This window comes from Cydia splendana, chromosome 25 (assembly GCF_910591565.1).
Source record: "Cydia splendana chromosome 25, ilCydSple1.2, whole genome shotgun sequence".
NCBI classification, from domain to species: Eukaryota; Metazoa; Arthropoda; class Insecta; order Lepidoptera; family Tortricidae; genus Cydia; species Cydia splendana.
The window spans coordinates 7,160,315-7,182,088 of record NC_085984.1 but is presented as its reverse complement, the minus strand read 5'-3'; the positions used below and the strand labels follow the sequence as shown (position 1 = coordinate 7,182,088).

The 21,774-nt window shown below is 33.4% G+C and overlaps 1 protein-coding gene across 1 annotated transcript in view; it reads left to right on the top strand.

Moving 5' to 3' along the window:
- The first annotated feature begins 2,574 nt into the window (after positions 1-2,574).
- Positions 2,575-21,774, top strand: part of LOC134802722 (zinc finger CCCH domain-containing protein 13-like) — a 73,060-nt gene continuing 53,860 nt past the window's right edge. Inside the window, exon 1 of the mRNA XM_063775371.1 lies at positions 2,575-2,815. The gene's annotated coding sequence lies outside the window, so the exon portion shown is untranslated. The remainder of the gene's footprint in view (positions 2,816-21,774) is intronic.

Sequence of the window (21,774 nt, the reverse complement as noted above, 5' to 3'; positions counted from 1 at the left end):
TAAAAATTGATAGAAATATATGAGATTAATTAATAGGGACCATGTAAAATGCGTCATAAATATTTGTGGCTTTCCACCACAGAAACCCTTGTGCTTCAAGTGCCTCATTCCAACAAAATTCAGATAAAAAGCATAAGGACTTTTCTATGCTGGAAAACCACATTTTATTTATACTTCTAGTCAAAACGAGTTATTTGAGTAAGTTGTTAGAATGAGTTATACTTCCGCTTGTTCTCAAGTCTAGCACGTTTTTGGGGTTATATCGTTCCCCTCTCCTTCGCCACAAAATTTTTCGTCCATCTTTGTCCGATTTAAAGCATTTTTCATCCGAAAAAATTACGATCTGGTTCTCCCAGTCGAAATCCTCATATTTTTTGGCAAAACTAAGACGATCGTCGCGATGCTTAGTAGACAAATTTTTTTTCCTGGTTTATAATGGTGTATCTGGGCAGCGTGCAAATGTCTTCTGACAGTGCTAAGAGATACCCCGAATGTCTCAGCTGTTGAGCGAGTTGTACTAAATGGAGCGTCGGTATGAATTTGCACAATACTACGGTGCCGCTGAGATTACTCTGTGTAGGCAGAAGGACGAGGGCCTTGCCGATCTTCTTTAACATCACCCGTTCTTTCATACCGCCTTAGCCATTTGCGAACCGTGTTCCTCTGCAAATAAAAAACACAATTTAAACTTAATAGGTCTATTAACAAAACATGGCCAATGACATGGAGTAAACTCTAAGTAACTCACCGCTATATTCATTTCTCGTGCAATTTTTTTAATACTCTGGTTTTGTTCCCGAATCACTACAATTTTCGATCTCATAAGAGTTTAATCGCACCATTTTAAAACTCAGTTGACACAAGTTTTCGGACGAGTCGAGAATAATATGTATAAAACAACGTTACTACTTCGGCACACCTAGAATAGACGTAACGATGACGGTAATGATTTGCGGCGGATGCGAATTATTACAAAGTTACCCTAAAACTCAATTGTAATTTAAATAAGAGCACCGTGAACAAAGTTTTGTACGGTGCTCTAAAAATGCGAAACGGGATAATCATACTAAATTCAACCTAAACACATATTTAGTTAAAGAAAAGATGTTATTACTCACTTTCGGATTCGGATATGAGGGTAGAGAAATAATAATAAACAAAGACAAGACTATATTAAGTATCTATGACTAAGACAAGGACGCATCGACATACGAGTAAGTAACTTCCACCTTTACGATTTGACGATAGTGATTCATATTTTCGCAAGTAATAATATGTGTTCCATGGCTCAATGGTATAAGTGACGGACTAATGTAAGAACATGTAGTCTTAATAACAGCCGTGAGCTGAGGATCGATTCCCAACAACGGTCGGAGACAAAAGGGAAAAATGACTTTTTGAAATAATATGATGCTTGATTGGCGATGTTGAACTAATGTTTCGACGTTGCCGTGTGAGCTATAGTTTTAAAATCAGGGGGGGGTCACGTTTCTCTGACGCTGACTGTACATATATACTCGTATTTATTTATTTATTTATTTATTTATATATACCTACATATATCGGCGATCTCGGAAACGGCTCTATTTCGATGAAATTTGCTATATGGGGGTTTCTGGGGGCGAAAAATCGATCTAGCTAGGTCTTATCTCTGGGAAAACCCGCAATTTTGATTTTTTATGTTTCCGGTCAAAGCTCGGTCTCCCAGATATTATCTATTAATTGAAGTATCTTAAAGTTCGAATCGGGCCGACTATCATTAAATTCTGACGATTTTTGAGGTAATTTATTTACTGTATAAGATACTTTAGGTATGAAGTATGAGCTTGGGTTCAAAATTACTAACTTTAGGCGCAAGTCTCTCTAAATCTAATTTTTTACTAAAACCTGCGTTTTTCTACTACTTCAATCAGCTCTCTAATCATTTTTAATTTATCAAACAATATATATACAGTGGTACTACTAAACGAAATTAATAACTAGCTTAAATCTAAAATAGGCCCTTGAGGCATTGTACCAAGGATGCTGGCTGCATTTCCTCGCTGTATCGCAATGCTGATACGTTGTGCGAGGTAGCCGCCAGCTCTTCGGTCACCAGTTACGTCAACCAGACGCTTCGCGATTTCTGCGAACAACTTATGCGCGCTGGGACCCCATGGACCTAGAGTTTCAACACCAAATGGTACAAAATGGTACCAAATCAGCTCTCTTAATACATAATTTTAACACTTATCTACATATGTTAAGTCCAAGGGATTGACCCATATTTTTTTCCTACTTTGAACAAAGTCACTTGAATATTTATATTTTGATTATAACAGCCTGTAGGTAATTTAAACAGTCATTAATATGTTTTTCTTAATCTGTCTATTGGTTAATGTAATTCTAATAATCTTTATATTCTTATGCACACTTACTTTAATCTTACTAACGAGTCTTTCATAATTTGAATAGTCACTTTCATAATTTGAACAGTCACTTTAATAATTTGAACAGTCACTTTAATAATTTGAACAGTCACTAAACTGCACTTTCTGTCCTTGTTCGCAGGTCGATTGGCAAAGTAATATTTAAATGCAAGAGAGCGCGCCACGGGAAAAGGGTGTAACCCAAAAAGTCTACGAATTCCTCACAGACTTTTTCTACATATATATAAAATTCGCGTTGTACGCTGTAGCTATATATATCCTGTTCTACTACTATGATTATTATTTTGGATGATTTTTAGTGAGCAGAGGATGTGAAGTGCTAGTGCTAGTGCTAGTGAAGTGATTAATATTGGACATTGACATTTTCACGTTGGAGAGGATTATTGGTAAGTTATTTTTGTTAAAATTAACATTAAGCATTCATAGGAACGAGAAAACGATAAGTCCATTTTTTTTTCAAGTGTTCAAAGTTTTTCAAGTATTGTAGGGCAAATCGTCAATTACTGGCCACTCTTTAATAATAATAATTGGCCACCTTAGACTAAAATTGAATTCTATTCTTTTATAAATAGATGTATTTTTAGAATACGGTGGCTAGTTATTGAATTATACTAAAAATTAAAATAGTTTAAATAATAAAATGAAAAAAAAAAGTACTAAATTTAAGTTGAAGAGTCAGAAGATTGCCCCCCCCTCCCCACCATACAATCAAAATACTGCTCTCATTATAAAACGGTATGCTGTAATAAAAAATATACATGAACATTTGAGTAACATGTCTATTGTCTGGTATTTAATTTTGTTACTTTTAAATGGCGTAATTTCGATTTTTATAGATTTTATGGAGACATTTTAAGGCGGAGGCTATATGTGACGTCCCACGGCAAAAGGTACCTTATGGCGGTTGACGCTTACGCTATTATTAACGCCGCTCCAATATTATTGCGGCGCTATGCGACGTAAGCGCCAGCCGCCATAAGGTACCTTTTGCCGTTGAACGTCACATATGGTTATGACTTTTTAAGGTCAGAATCTCCCTGTATGGTAAATTATTCTCATTGAAACCAAATAGAGTCAAAGCTTTAACAATATTCCGTCCACTAGTGTAATAGTAAATGCGATTGGAAAGCTATCGATTACGTTTGTATCGATAGCGAATCGAGAATCGAGTCGAGGTCGCGTTACGTCACACACTTTAACCGCTCGCAACCTATTTTGTACGTTATCGATAAAAACTTGGGCCAATTTTTAGAGTTCCATACCATAGAGAATAGACGAGCCAAAATGATAGGTCACTTGATAAGACACGACACTTTTTGAAAACTATAGGGACCGTGCGCAGTAGAAACTATTCCCCGATTCTGGCCCCACCTCTCAGTGGTCGCCGATCCTGACCCCAGGGCCGATCCACCGCCCCCGCTGAACCTAAAAAAAAAAAAAAAAAAACAAAAAAAAAAAAAAAAAAAAAAAAAAAACAAATAGCCCCCCATTTGAATTGATTGCGCTAGGTCTCAGCAGTGCCCGGCGCCTCCTTCAGGTACTTACGAAATACGCTAATTAAACAATACACCTTGCTCACCACGGTAACAATAGGCTTATCGACCCTTTTCTATTGTTCGATCTCGACTCGGGCGCGTTATTGTGTTACCGAGTATACTACCTGGATGGACCCTTCACCCACCGACGTCTTCATTCATGCCTTCTTTATGTGTGTATTATACTGTAGGTGTTTGTGATAGGTATTAGCGATAGGTATTTGCAATAGGTATTACCGATAGGTATTTGCAAAAGGTACTTATTTGCGATTCATTATCTTATTATCTTACAACCTCTTGGAGCTATTTCGATTTATAAGGAATACAGTTCTAACCTAACCTAACCTAATTAGAATTTACACAAGTAATCCGTCGGTAGCCTAAACTAACCTAAACCTTCTTTTACCAAACCTAACTTGACCAAACCTAACTAAAATCAACCTAACTTCTCATTTCAAACTAACCTGCTTTCACCTAGTCTTCGTTCAAGTTATGTTTTAACCTAAATACCTAAACTTCTTACCTATCCAAACTAAAGCATCCTACATATCGTATACATACTTACCTATATTGTGCATATTGTATTGTGTTATTTTATTTAGTTTTACCTATTTCTAACTCATTATTTTTGTCTGCGATAAATGCAATTCTACCTAATGTAGCCTTTTTTATTCTTAAACTTAGTATGTAAGTATGTCTCATTATCTAATACTATATGTTTATTTTCACATACATTTTTATGTTCTTTGTAACACGATAGAAAGTAAACTCGTAGCTACTTGTTTCTTTGTATTATTAAAATAATAACTAGGTGTGTGAGGCATTTCTTGTGCACTTGTTTTCATTGTTATAACAGCTTAATTGCTTTATTGATAGACGTCTATTATATTTTATGCTGACAATGGATTATTATGTGGATATAATTTGGGTTTGAGTACAGGGAGCGTCTGTTTAGATGAACTTGTTGAGACATGTTACTTTGTATGATTTTAAAAAAATAACGAGACGTGTCAACTGGTTTCAACATGATTTAGTCTAATACGTCGGCATTTCTTGTGTGTTGGTATTCATTGTTATAACAGCATAATTGCTTTATTGGTAGACATCTATTATATTTTATACTGACAATGGATTTATTGTTTCCTATTATGCTTTTGAATTTGGGTTTTAGTAAAGAGAGCGTCTGTATTAGATGAACCTGTTGAGACATGATTTGAACGATACTGTATCCTGCTCACTATCACAGTATAAAAGCCGAAGAGAAATGGCTTTGAGTAAGTATTACTGTCGTGGCAGTCCTCTGTATCAGAGCTCCTTGTATCTACTGCAGTATATAGAAATATAGTGTTAATTCAACAGTGAAGTGTTTAAGTGTTTATAGAAAGACCCAACAATGGATGTAAGTATGTCTTTTATTACCGTAACTTACTTTGTTTTGTTTTCACTTGTGTTCTTTGTGTTTTAATTATCAAGATTGTAGACAGTGTGTAAATTATTGTTTTATATTGTTTCAGTTCACTGAAAATACTTTCAAGAACTATTACTACCCGGATGATAATAAAGACGAATCAAGCGATGAAGAGGGTACGCTTGGTCTCAAAGTTAAACAAGCCATCGCAAAGAAACGTTCAGGAAACAATATCGATAGCTTCTTTGAACGACCTAAAAAGCAGTCTAAAGTTGTGAAACGGTCTTCAAATGTGAGCAAAAGTTCACCAGACGGTGTTGCAAACTTGTCATCCGGACAAGACGACGGGGCCTATGCATCACATTTGATTAAAATCGAGATATATGATATGCATAAAATCAAAAACGTCCCACCCATGGAACACTGGAAGCATGCGGACTTCAGATTGAAATATTTTGCGTTGGAAGACGATTTGGAGCTACAAAATACGCGAAATATTATTTATAACATAACAAAGCAATTAGCTTCTAAGGACAGTAGTGTGAAATATTTTATAGATAATAAGAAACAGTGATAGTTATAATTATTAATGATAGTAGTAGCTTAATGATTGTGTTAACGTATTTCTCATTTTTTACCTCTCCTTAAGTACATTTTCCATGTAACAGATTTTTTTTGTGTCGTCTCGTTTTTTAAGTAACAAAGAATGTCAAGAAATATTTTGTAAATAATAAAATTAAAAAAAAAAAATGTGTGGTTTAAAAGGTCTTTGTATTATATGAAAAAATAAAAAATCTTATTCAAGTACACGTATTATTTTATTTCACAAAAAATGTTTTAAACATATTCCTTAATATAAGGTCATTACATACAGAATTATCAGAAAACAAACTTAGCATATCTGTCATAGTTTTTCCATGATATTTAAAATACAAATAAACTAGACAATATTCACCACAAACTGAAGTAAAATGGTTTTGAAGAGGTTTATTGTTATAAAACCACTGTCTGGTGTTTCTTTTTAAAAATAAGTTATGGTAACCTGAAGGTTTCCGTCCGAAGGAATCAAAATATTCTCCTATACCAGTAACATCAATGTGTATGGCAACCCAGTGAGAGCCTGGTTTCGTGTCAGGGTCCAAATTACTAACAATAAAGACAGGTAGATCGACCCAAATAGGTATTTTGTTAGCAGCAAAAACATTTGATTCAAAAAGTGGGTTTAATTTCTTCATACAAAATTGAATCTCATTAGTATCCATAATTACTTAATTAATAACAATTTATGTCTTGATGATGCTGCAAACAATGACTACAACAAAATAAAGTAAACGAAAGAAAACATTGTATTTATATAATTATGTTATTCAACTATTATAATCTACAGACACATCACGGTTTTTGTTTATTTCAATAATGTTGTCAAATTCTGCATACACGATACAATTAATGGTGCTAGTTAGAGCCGAATCAAAGCGTACTTCTATCCGAACACTTCCATGTCTAACAAGATTCCAGTGTGAAGTTGAACTAGCAGATAAATCAGGGGTTAAATCAAAACATAACAAACAATATCCTCCACCATAATCTGTTCTACTTATTCCATTACCTTCGTTGTGAAAATGAATACCAGTGCCAGAAAATAAGGTGTGATATGCCGCCGCTATTAAACCAGAACTAAATGACGGTTGTAATGTTTTAGAAGGAATTTCATGACCATCTACAAACAAACTAAATGAATTCATATTATAATTTTGAAAATTAAATGGATTCAAAGCTAAATTTCCATTAAAACCTGAATTTGATACAAATCCAATAATACAGCGTTTAGGAATTTGCCCGAGAAATATATTATCCAATGTTTTACCCTGGACCCCTGTTGGTATTGTGAGAACCTTAACTTCTGCTCTCGTAATGGGGTACTTCGCAGTCGTTGTTGCCAATACTTTTTGATGGGCTAACAAAACGCTAGGATTGATTTTTGTTCTTCTAACAATGAGACTAGCATCTGTTATTTGTACTTTAAGTTTTTTATCTTGATGACAAATTAAATTAAATGATTCTTTTGATCGGACTAACTTAATACGCAATTCAACACCATTTATCAAGAATTTCTCTTGGTTAAATATATCGCCATGCAAATGTCCAATCATTTCCACTTCCTTACTCTCTTTGATAAATTCTAGTCTTTTCTGAAATCCTTTGTTGTTGGCGTCAACGGTATCCATAAAACCTGGGGTATCCTCATACCATAACCCACAAGTAAGATGGGTTTTTTTGGCTGCCGGTCCATAGTTGAGAAGATTTTCCATATAAGCACGGTAAGCATATGTATTGTTTGGGGGTGATATGAGTTTTTGATTTAAATATACATCAAGTTGGTTGAAAAGGGAATGTAGCCAGTTATTGGTGGGTCCAACTCCGGCATCTGCTTTTAATTTTGTCCCATCTTGATTCAATACTTTAGCAGTAATATGTAACATTGTGTGTGATAGATCAATGTAGTCATCTCCTGATCCAGGTACTTGAAATTCAATGGGGCCATCATCACTTAAAGATGAAATTGGTTTGTAATGAATCCAATGTCCGCTTTCAATACTTGTTTGAGTTGATGGAAGGGCAAATATATCTAATTCAGATTTTGCACATTCACATGAATGACTGTGTAGAAATGACATTATTTAACTTGAAAATATATCGTTATTTTTATTATTATTTCTACTTCCTCTTCGTCGCGATGCTTTTCGAGTAATGAGTGGTTCTCTTCTTTTATTCGACATTTTATACCCAGATCCTGACATGAGAGAATCAATTTTTTCATCAGCCTTTCTTTTTAGGTTAGCGCTCGCTTCCTTAAATCGTGATCGAATGGAACTATCCATAGGACGAGAATTTACCATATCAGTTAACAAACCAACTCCTGCCCCTAAGGTTTCTTTTCCAATGGTTTTTAAACCGCTAGATAACAAAGGGAGCACTGATCTAAATAGTCCACCCAAAAAACTGCCTATACCATGTCCTCGTTGATATGGAACTCCCTTATAGACAATACCTATCCCAGAGCCGGCTTGGTGTGAATAATAATGTTCGTAAGGACAAGAGACTGACGATCTGTTGTAAATCATTTTACTCGTTGAAAGTGTAGCTTCACGCAAGAAGATCCAAATTGAAATGGTACTCTGACACCAGTCGTTGTTCTTATATCTATTTCAATGGTATCGAACTCTCTTCGTAAAACTGGTACATAATGAGCGGGTGAGAAGATGTGAGTTTTATAAGCTCCATAAATGAACTTAGTTGGATCTAAAGGTATTATTCTGAGTAATGAAGTAATAACATCTCCGACTACTTGTGGGTGTATTATATCAGTATAAACAAATATTTGAGATGGTAAACCTAAATATAAATTTGCAGGGCTTTTTCCTAATGTATTTTGTTTTAAATTTGTTTTCGGTTTAAAACCCAATTGCAGACTTAGTATCGGAGTTGTAATGATAGATGTTATTTCTTTATTTGTTGTTGCTATTCCAACCAGTTTTGTTAATCCATCATATCGAAATTTCACGTTATTTTTTAACTGTGGGTTTTCATTAAACGCTTGAAGAAAATGATCTATATTATCATATGTAGTGGCTGGTATATGAGTTTTTATATCTACTATTTTTGTAGTTTTGTCGGTGGGTGATAACACCTTTTTCTTTAAATAAATGATGTTTTCGTGCTCTTGAACATTATACATGGAACAAGGATATTGAAATTCCACCAACCCAACTACCCATTCTCCATCCAATTTAATGGTCTTTGGTAATTTAGTTAAGAAATGTGCAGTCGTGTTATCCGTGTAGTAATCTGATGAACTATTACTTAACAAAGTTAGATAAAAACTATTTTCACTCATATTTTCTTTAAGTTTGATTCAGGTATCCAAGAATTAAATTTATTAGGATAACCTTGCCACTTAACTAGTATTTCCTTTCTGCCAGCAACTCGACGCGAGCGTATTATTTTATCAATTTTATACTCGTTGGAGGGGAGGTAAGTTACCTTTTGTAATTCTTTAGAATAAAATGTACCAATGATGGGTTCACCTTCTAAATCCTTTATTGTATAAACAACTCGTGGCGATCTGTTAATAATCGAATCAATAATAAATATTTCATCACTCCAATTACTTTCATAACCTTTTTGAAACACATGCTTATATTTAGTGATTCTAACATGATCACCTACATTTAGTTTTTTAGTTTCTAATGAAATTTGCCTATCTTTTTTGCGATCATATAAATTACACCAAACAGTCATAATATTATTAGAGCTAACATCAACTGGGCGCATTTTAATGCTAGAATGATAGCTATGGTTGTAAGAATGTAGAAGATCTTGTAATATATTTGTGTAGTTATATGTATTCTTATGAGTGAAGTAACGCCACATTTTCATTTTAAGTGTTCTTTGAAACCTTTCTACTATACTTGCTTTAATGTCGGGGTTATTAGTGGTATAATAATTAATATTTTTGCTCTTAAAGTAATCTCTAACCGCCTTTGAAACAAATTCTGTACCTTTATCAGATTGGATGTGACGGGGAACAGAGCTGGCTTCAGTAAATATGCTTTCAAAACATTGTTTAACAGTTGCTGAATCCTTCTTCTTCATGGCTCTTGCAAAAGCATATTTACTGAACACATCAATAACACAAAGAATATATTTATACCCATCATTATATTGACTATAAGTACTCATATCACTTAAATCAGCTTGCCAAAGTTCATTAAAGTTCGAGAGAATGTATTTATTTCTAGTAAATCGTCTATGAATAGGTTTATGCAGCGTGTGCGTATCTTGAGATTGTAACCATTTTTTCACTTCCTCTTTGTTCATTTGACCTTTCATTTCCTTTGATAAATTATTTAAACTGCTATAGCCAGCTGGATTAGAGACGTCATAATAGATTCTGTTAATATCTAATAAGGAGTCCATCTTTCCCACTCTATTTTCTTTCCGGATCGCTTTTGCTCCCGTGTAGCAAGAGGCGTAGAAGTATTATTATCTTTATCTGTTGTGGCTCTCGTCTTCACAGATGTGGAGGGGGTAAAGGGTTCAATCAAAGGAGTACCATTAATAAATGCTAAATTTGTAGGATTACCTATGCATGACCTAGGAACTTCGATATCTTTTAAAAGTAAAGCAAACACTTCCCATCCAATTGGCTTAGGACGTTTAAGACATCTAACGGTGTCGCTTACCAAATCAGTAATATTACTATTTTGAATGGTTTGGTTATTTATAACAACTTCACCAGTCTGTTTCCACCAAATTTTCGGTTTACTTGAAACAATGTAATCTAACAACGTTCGAGCTTTTTTTTCATAAGATTTAGGTAATATGTTTATAATTTTTGACGGACTAATTGGCATTAGTTCTTGATTTATTTCGCCAGGTGGTGTATTAAACGATGACGGTGTGGCTGCTTCAGTTACATTATCTGTAACTGACTCATTATTTTCAATCTCCTCCTTTTTGTTCACTTTTGTTTTTATAATATCATTACTTTCGTTGATGACTTGATCTACCCCCTCCATCACGATGGGTATTCTAAACGGTTTTCGATCTGTTTCAATAAAATGTAGAAATCTTTGTAATGCTTGAGAATATAACGTCCACTTTTCGCGATCATTCATTTTACTTTTAAGGATTTTTTGCATTTCTCCATCTAACCGAGATGAGGAATTTTCGGGTGGACTCTCATTCCTTTTCAGCCTTTCAATAAAATCTGATTCAACTAATAACATTTTTTTTGTGTTTTCCATTTTGTTTATGATAAAGAGTTCACTAAAGCACTTAAAACTGCACCTAAAATAATAGGTAGAAATGCACCTCCTTTTTGAACTATAACAGTTTTTCTTATTTTATGTTTCCCTTTCGAAACTAATTTTCTTAAAATATCTTTATATTTTTTTAGTTTCGTCTTTTCTTTTTTTTCTAATGGAATTTTCCCATTTAGGACGTTATAAATGCACTCACAAATAATGTTGATCTCTTCATCGTCACAAGATTTAAGTAATGCAGTACGATATTTGGGTTTAAGCAACTGCAATGCTTCAAGTAAATGTTTATATGTGTTTACTCTTGCATGCATCATGTAGAACTGACTAAAATATGGTGATTTTTATCATATTTAAACCCCTTTTTAGGTACATACACTGTGCAATGCCCATCAAACGGAAATATTTTTGTTTTAAAACGGCATATGTCATTTGTATTTTGTTTCAGGTCAATCATGAGGTAACCATGAGCCTCCTTTGTAGCATCTTTGTAGGCTTCGTCCACAAACTTTGAGTTTTCTGGGTAAACTTGTCGTGACAGGTAGCGTATTTGAGTTTTATCCCTGGGATTTTTAAAAAATACAATGTAGCTTGTATTCAATGAAATATCACGTTGACCTCTACCTTGATGAAATACGTTTTGTGTAATATAAAAAACACTTAAGTTTCTATGATGACTACCTTTCGTAAAAATGTCAACGATTCGTCCATCTGATTCTCTCATCAAATCATCTATAATAAGAAGTTTAGGTTTCTTCCCATCAAACATTGAAAAATCTGGTATTCCTTGACTATAATTTACATTTTCCAGATTGTAGAGAGGTTGCATTTCATCATAACACCAAATAATTTCATCAAATTCAACATTACATATCTCTTTGGAGTTATTCAAAAAGTTTGTAACAAATTGCGTTTTACCACACCCACTAGGACCTGCGACAATGGTGGTGAAAGGATGATAAAAGTGAATCATTATTAAATATCGTAATCTATGTGTATGTGTGTATGTGTGTGGGTGAGTGTTGATATGTTAACGGATGGACTTTAAATGGTAATATTCAGAAAGATGATTACTATTTAAACAACTCAGATATAGTAGACAAAAAAACAAAACAAAATGATTACGTAAATTTTTTTTTATTATTTATGATCACACTTTTAACATTATTTTTTTTGTTTCATATTTACAGAAATACCTTAAAAGATACAATAAAATAAAATTCATACATTTTTTTACATGTTTACAAGTAATACCTTAAAAAATATACAATGTACAAACAATAATTTGGAATTCGAATGTTCTGTGTGATTATATTACAACTTTGAAACTTTTTCATTATTGCGGTATTTTATAATGACCCCACGCTAGAGTGTCAGAAGAGTTTTCTAATAAGTACCGTTTTGTATCTTCATGCGATAATGATATTTTATTTATTTTTTGAGTGAATATTATATGTTTTATAGACTTAAATCTTAGCATTTGAGCGCGTTGCAAATTTTTATTAAATAAACACGTTTTGTAATTGTCAAGAGTAAATTTTTTTGTAACACATTTATTGACTCCTTTGGCTTTTGATAAAACACCGTATTTTTCGGTTTTCTCATCATTCTCGTCATATTTTTCAACATCTAAGGTATACATTTTCGATCTCAGACCTACAAACTCTTTTAAAATTCTACCATTATTTTCATCTTTGAAAAACCCTAATCGCTTTTTATTTATTAACGGCAAATCATATTTATTGTTAGGAGGATAGTCAGATGTATCAAAATATAAATTAAGATCTGATTTTATATCTGCGTAATAATTTTCCGTGAAAATTTGATATACTAAGCTATCAGTATCTGTATAAAGAAGCTTAAGATTGTCTGGATATTTGGTTTTCATGTAGCTGTAGTGAAAGTCATACATCAAAGTTTTCGATATATCTAATACGCAAAATCCCAGATAAATCGGTTTATTATAAAATATTTTAGTTTTATTCAATTGAACGGCCACTAAATTCTCAGAGAATATGGATAAACTATGGAACTCAGGTTTCGCTATCAAAGATTGAACCCCCTGCGTTTTTCCTCGATTTTCCCAGTGATTTAATAATTTGACATTTACGCGTTTTGCAACATTTTCCATGGTTTTACCGAACACTGAATTATTCATTAGTTTAAAGAAATCTTTTTCAAAATCGGATGATGCCTGTGATCGCATGTGGGTGTTCAAATCTATGTAACTTTTTAACCACATAGACTGCTGAAATTTAAGAATGCGATGGATTTTACTCAATTTCAAACCATTCTTCAAACACTGTTTTAGATTTCTATAATGAATGACATAATTCGTTTTTTTATTTAAATTAGGAATTAATTTTTTTTCTTTGGAATTACCCAAACAAACGTTTTCAGGACAAAATGGCAAATCTGAATGAGAGTCATGCAACTCGTTAGGGTATTCGAGATCAACTTCTAAAATTAAACCATGATCAGCGTCATCAGATATATTAAAGTCAGTATCTGTATTAACCCATTCAAATTTACCGGTAGGAAGACATTGAGACATAGCCCACCCGTAAAGGTTATTTGCATCAAAGTACATAAGAAATGACGATGGGATATTTTGATTATAATCTTCCAAAAAAATATTATTAGCCTTCGCGTATCTATTACTACATTGTGATATGCCACCTCGAATATTTTTTGATATAAAAGCTATTTTATCGATATCAGTTAGGAGTTCTAGTTTTATTTTTGTAGTTCTTAACATTGCATCCCAACTTAATCCCGGAGCAGTATAATAATGAGCGGGGTCTAATCCATACGTCTTAAGACAAAGGTTTCTAAAATTTTCAAATATATCAGTTAGTAATAGAACATCAGTTTTTAAATATAAATCAGAATAATCACCCATATTTTTGCATTGAAAATGAGACCAAACATCTTTTGCGTGATCATAATCCTCTTCTGAGATGTGACTATCAGACAAGGAACTAAAGAAATCATCTTTAGAGGGAAGAGCTGTTAAGTTTAAAGAATCGTATGATGACATGTGTTCATAGGGATAGACACCCTTTCGTAATAAGCGTTTAAAATCCTCCTCGCATGAAAAATTCAATTTTAATTCATGAAATTGTTCAGGCAACAAGTTTTTTGCCAATTTGTCAAGACTACTGGACATAAATTTAAGTGAATCGACAAATCTCAATTTAATTGTGCGATTATTTATTTGTAAGCTCTTAGAAAATGAAATGTATTTCTCTTTGTTCTCTGGAATCAGTTCAATGTCGCCTTCCGCCAAACCAAGCCCATGCACTATAAAATGACTATCATAGTTACACAAATTATGGAAAAATACAGGTACAAAATTAGGTGCCCTGTATTTTTCAGAACAAAATGTATGTGCCACTCCTTCATAAAGACCAGTATGGTAATTATAGGAAATGACTGAATCCTCGTTTAAATTTTTATCACAAATATAACATGTACTACTCTGAGCAATATGCACATTATTTGCATTAGATAAAGGCAATGGAGTTTTTACAAAAGTATTTCTCCTACAAATGGCCTTTAAGTCTTGTTCCATATACTTCATAAATTCCTGGGTGCAATTTTTGCCTTTATATGTTCTGTACACTGACAATTTATCATTATAAGAACATTTAATGTAGTATCCAAAACTATATACCTCATGTTTTTGTACATTTGTTGTTGAGGATGTAGTAGGATTAATTGTACCTGTTTGAATCGGGTTTAGAAAGGCCTCGAAATCAGCATAAATAACAAAAGGTACCCTTAATTTACGTTCATAATTATCGAAAGTAAGTATATTGGAGGAAACGTTTTCATTGAACCAGTTTTTCTTTTTATCCTGTTCTGAAGGTAAATGTGTACAAACATGGAAACAATCGTTTCTTTGATGATTCATTAAATTGTTGCGAGTTGTAAAGTTCGACAAACAACCATCACAAATATGTGCAGCATGCTGTGTATTTGATAATTGTTTAGATACTAACCTAGATAAATTTTTGATATAGCAATAATGCCCCTTACTGTCTTTGGATATGTACAATAAATTCAAGTGGGTAGCTTTTTTGCACTTTGTTAAGTGTAATGGGCCTACTACGTCATGTTTTTTACTTTTCGAATTGTATTCAAGACCAAAAACGTTTATACTTATATCATTCATTTTTTCAAATTTTTGAATATCTCCAACCTTAAGTGGGAAAGTTAAATTTCTAAAATTTAATTTATTTTTATGCGCTATATACGATTTCGCAGTGTTTGAACGATGACTTGTAGGTGGATACAAGCCTGACAATACAGCCCATCTAAAACATTCATGATCATTATTTTTTACATTAATAACTGCTTTTCTGTTCTGAATATCACGTGGTAATTCGATATAGGAAGAACCACGCAATGGATTAAATTTGTTTACATTGACATCTAGATAGTTAAATTTTACTAAACTCCATCCACTGTCTTTTCTCTCAAAGTTAAATAATTTTGTTAATATATCTTTAACAACTGACTCGAAAATATCATCTTTGTCGCTGCTAACATCAACTACATTGTAACATAATTGGAAATCAAATGTATTATTTACTTGTTTGCTCTCTTGAGTAAAATCCGCATTCAAAATAAAGTTTACTTTTAAAGCATGGTGATCAGTGAGGGAACGATCCAATAATGCAAAGATTTTCTCTTTATTTCCTAGTAAAATGGATTCGGGAGTAAATGGTTGGTGAACATTTTCATTTAATAGTATTCTGTAAGTGGCCACCCTATTCTTAAAAGCATTTTCAATTAACTGAACATTAACCCATTCAATGTCAGCCCTTAAAACATTATTTTTGTGAAGATTACTATTTAAATGATTTTTAAAATATCTTTTAGAAACAAACTTATTACACACAGAACATTCAATTTCATGATTATTATTTGTACTCACAATGACATCGGGAACTGGTTCGGATGATGTTGATGCTACAGGTTCAGCAGCTGCTGAACGGTTTTTCTTCACCAAGAATTCTTCGGTCTCCAAAACTGCAGCTGTCCTTTTTACTCCCCGTCCTATTTGAGAAGATCTATAACAATACATAATAAACATAAATATCTTAATGTCAGATAAAATAAAAATAATTACTAAAACGGTTGGTTGTATATACTAACGTAAGTCTTTTCGACACTGCTGGCAATAGGCCCGCATCATCAAAACTCCATCAATCACATCTGATGACTGAGTATTCCCCTTGGAATTTTTGATATGCCCATCACATGGTGTATAATACGGTATAATATCAGAATCTTCCAGTAACGAGTGAGGTAATTTGTTTGATATATACCACATTCTTATATTTCTATGAAAATATGCTAAAATAAATTCTTTACTTAATTCCTCAATCTTATTACGAGGCAAAGTGAGACCAATATGATAGTAAGTAAACACCATTATGGAAAAGGATATCACAGTACAAGCACGGCACCAAAACACTGAATGATATGAACTCGAGATACCCCGCTTATATAACCAGCACTCTCCCACCCCACGTTTATCCTAACAATAAGTTCTGATCACAACAAGTTAGGAGGAACCCATCCTTTGTTAAACAGGTACTGGTTAAGAGTTATAAACATGTATGAACAGGAATACTTTTACTTACGCCTCTCGATGTAGTTGGCTCACAAGACGGGCAGCCTCGCATAGATCTTCATTTTCTTCTATTTCTTCACAGAGTCTGATAAGTTCAAGATCGTAGACATCACAACTCAAAGAGTCCATTATGAAATGAGAAATCATACAGTGCTTTCTTTCATTTAAATAGTTGACTACAGGTATAAGATTTCTAAGAGTGGGGACTGTAATCTTTACAAATGAGAAGTATTAAATTAAAACTTGTTGTAATGTGATACAATAAAAATAATCTGTTACATGGAAAATGTACTTAAGGAGAGGTAAAAAATGAGAAATACGTTAACACAATCATTAAGCTACTACTATCATTAATAATTATAACTATCACTGTTTCTTATTATCTATAAAATATTTCACACTACTGTCCTTAGAAGCTAATTGCTTTGTTATGTTATAAATAATATTTCGCGTATTTTGTAGCTCCAAATCGAATTCCAACGCAAAATATTTCAATCTGAAGTCCGCATGCTTCCAGTGTTCCATGGGTGGTACGTTTTTGATTTTATGCATATCATATATCTCGATTTTAATCAAATGTGATGCATAGGCCCCGTCGTCTTGTCCGGATGACAAGTTTGCAACACCGTCTGGTGAACTTTTGCTCACATTTGAAGACCGTTTCACAACTTTAGACTGCTTTTTAGGTCGTTCAAAGAAGCTATCGATATTGTTTCCTGAACGTTTCTTTGCGATGGCTTGTTTAACTTTGAGACCAAGCGTACCCTCTTCATCGCTTGATTCGTCTTTATTATCATCCGGGTAGTAATAGTTCTTGAAAGTATTTTCAGTGAACTGAAACAATATAAAACAATAATTTACACACTGTCTACAATCTTGATAATTAAAACACAAAGAACACAAGTGAAAACAAAACAAAGTAAGTTACGGTAATAAAAGACATACTTACATCCATTGTTGGGTCTTTCTATAAACACTTAAACACTTCACTGTTGAATTAACACTATATTTCTATATACTGCAGTAGATACAAGGAGCTCTGATACAGAGGACTGCCACGACAGTAATACTTACTCAAAGCCATTTCTCTTCGGCTTTTATACTGTGATAGTGAGCAGGATACAGTATCGTTCAAATCATGTCTCAACAGGTTCATCTAATACAGACGCTCTCTTTACTAAAACCGAAATTCAAAAGCATAATAGGAAACAATAAATCCATTGTCAGTATAAAATATAATAGATGTCTACCAATAAAGCAATTATGCTGTTATAACAATGAATACCAACACACAAGAAATGCCGACGTATTAGACTAAATCATGTTGAAACCAGTTGACACGTCTCGTTATTTTTTTAAAATCATACAAAGTAACATGTCTCAACAAGTTCATCTAAACAGACGCTCCCTGTACTCAAACCCAAATTATATCCACATAATAATCCATTGTCAGCATAAAATATAATAGACGTCTATCAATAAAGCAATTAAGCTGTTATAACAATGAAAACAAGTGCACAAGAAATGCCTCACACACCTAGTTATTATTTTAATAATACAAAGAAACAAGTAGCTACGAGTTTACTTTCTATCGTGTTACAAAGAACATAAAAATGTATGTGAAAATAAACATATAGTATTAGATAATGAGACATACTTACATACTAAGTTTAAGAATAAAAAAGGCTACATTAGGTAGAATTGCATTTATCGCAGACAAAAATAATGAGTTAGAAATAGGTAAAACTAAATAAAATAACACAATACAATATGCACAATATAGGTAAGTATGTATACGATATGTAGGATGCTTTAGTTTGGATAGGTAAGAAGTTTAGGTATTTAGGTTAAAACATAACTTGAACGAAGACTAGGTGAAAGCAGGTTAGTTTGAAATGAGAAGTTAGGTTGATTTTAGTTAGGTTTGGTCAAGTTAGGTTTGGTAAAAGAAGGTTTAGGTTAGTTTAGGCTACCGACGGATTACTTGTGTAAATTCTAATTAGGTTAGGTTAGGTTAGAACTGTATTCCTTATAAATCGAAATAGCTCCAAGAGGTTGTAAGATAATAAGATAATGAATCGCAAATAAGTACCTTTTGCAAATACCTATCGGTAATACCTATTGCAAATACCTATCGCTAATACCTATCACAAACACCTACAGTATAATACACACATAAAGAAGGCATGAATGAAGACGTCGGTGGGTGAAGGGTCCATCCAGGTAGTATACTCGGTAACACAATAACGCGCCCGAGTCGAGATCGAACAATAGAAAAGGGTCGATAAGCCTATTGTTACCGTGGTGAGCAAGGTGTATTGTTTAATTAGCGTATTTCGTAAGTACCTGAAGGAGGCGCCGGGCACTGCTGAGACCTAGCGCAATCAATTCAAATGGGGGGCTATTTGTTTTTTTTTTTTTTTTTTTTTTTTTTTTTTTTTTTTTTTTTTTAGGTTCAGCGGGGGCGGTGGATCGGCCCTGGGGTCAGGATCGGCGACCACTGAGAGGTGGGGCCAGAATCGGGGAATAGTTTCTACTGTGCGCGTTGGAGCCTCTGCCATCTTCAATCATCAATCGGAAACATATGTGCACATGTACATTGCCAAAGCAAGTGCTACCATCTACTGTTCTCGTAGGTATGTTTTCTTGTGCATAGTAGGTCCTGCCATCTTGTGGGCTACATCGGAAGCATAAACGCACATTTACGCCTCGCGCCAAAAATCTGACGGCTCCTTTGCTGGACCCTATAGTTCATGCACGCCCCCTATATTAGAAGGCAAGATCGAAGCGAGAAGAGGAAGAGGAAAACCACGAGCAAGCTATAGGTACACGACAACTAAAAGCAAAAGCAAATGCCGTGTCTTACAGGGACCTAAAGAACCTATATTCCGTATCTTTAGGCACTTAAATAAAAAGTAAAATAAAAACTTAAATAAAAGTAAACAAATATTTTGTACATTTTCGGGTAGTTATAACATTTATTGATTAACCAACCAAATACAAAACCACCTGGATCTGTCACTGAACGACCTGACTTTAACCTACATTATTTGATCATGTAGGTACCCTTAACTGGATTAAGGAGCCATTTGAGGGTAGATTTTGTTACTCTTTTTAGGGTTCCGTACCCAAAGGGTAAAACGGGACCCTATTACTAAGACTTCGCTGTCCGTCCGTCCGTCCGTCCGTCTGTCACCAGGCTGTATCTCACGAACCGTGATAGCTAGACAGTTGAAATTTTCACAGATGATGTATTTCTGTTGCCGCTATAACAACAAATACTAAAAACAGAATAAAATAAAGATTTAAATGGGGCTCCCATACAACAAACGTGATTTTTGACCAAAGTTAAGCAACGTCGGGAGTGGTCAGTACTTGGATGGGTGACCGTTTTTTTTTTGCTTTTTTTTTGTTTTTTTTTTGCATTATGGTACGGAACCCTTCGTGCGCGAGTCCGACTCGCACTTGCCCGGTTTTTTTTAAATACCTAAAGATACAGACTATAGCCGGGGACCGCGAAAACTGGCGCATACTCCACCGAAGAGCCATGCTCTTAATTTATGATGATGATGACCATTTTGCAGTTCTATGGTCTATTTATTTAATCTTTATTGCACAATACGTGAAGGTACAAATGGCAGTCTTAAGGCATTCTTTATCAGTCCACCAATGGGGTAAACCAAAAAGATTATGCAGGTGCAGGGTGTTCTACAATAATAATAACAATGTACATAATAATATTTTGTTTGTTATAAAAAGATAGGAATAAAAGATTATCAAGGTTTTTTAGATTTGACAAAAGTTTATGAATTAATGTTAAAGAATAACAGTAACTGTACCTAAATACGCTAATTAGCAAGATTCAGGAAATCGTCAACTAGTCTAGAAAATATATCATTAAATATAAATTTGTTATATTCCTTAACAAACCGGTATTATTGATTAAACATTCTCAATTAATTGTCTACACTATTAAATAAAATGTCAATTAATTAATTTGTAACCAAAATGTGGTAATAAATCGTGAAATAATAAAAACTGGTTTTATTATAGAACAGCATCGTAAAGACAAAACTTAATGTTTTTGATATTACATAATGCGAAGATCAAAGGTATACCGCAAAGGAATTATTAAAGCAATTAATAATTTTATTATACAAAATAATAACAAAATAAATATGTAGGGTAATTCGCCAGTAACTGGCCACCTGTTAGTAACTGGCCACCCTAAACTAAAAATGAATTCTATTCACCTATAAACAGAATTCATTTTAGTATAAGGTGGCTAGTTATTGAAGGCTGGCCAGTTATTGAAACCTTATACTAAAATGAATTCTGTTTATATGTGAATAGAATTCATTTTTAGTTAAGGTGGCCATTATTGGCCGGTGGCCAGTTACTGGCGAATTACTCTATTGGTTCGAATTATTATGTATAGATTTGTTATAGTCAATATGACATTAACAAATTAATGATAGATAGGCTAATTTAGTTATTTATTATATTACTATTATTTATTTATACATCCCTATTTATTATAACAAAAGGGTTGATTAGTGATTACAATACAATTTTTTTTTTACTTTCGACCGTCTTCAGCTTTATTATATGTATAGATAACGATTACAGCTAGAAGATACAGTGTTAATACAAATGTAACCTAAAATTTAAAAAACTACCTACAAAACTAAACTAACACAATTTCGCCTCTGGCTGTCATTGCCGAATTAATACAATTACAATACAATTAATCTTTTTATATATCATTATTTTTCTGTTCATATCATTATTATCATTAACTTGTTAGTAAGTACGTAAATTACGCTTATTACGTGCGTGTCAAAAATAGGGTCTGTAATCAAAGTATCATTAGACTTTTGAACGCTTGTAAATGAAAGGTTATTCGAAAAATAAGCTTTCAACATAAATAACT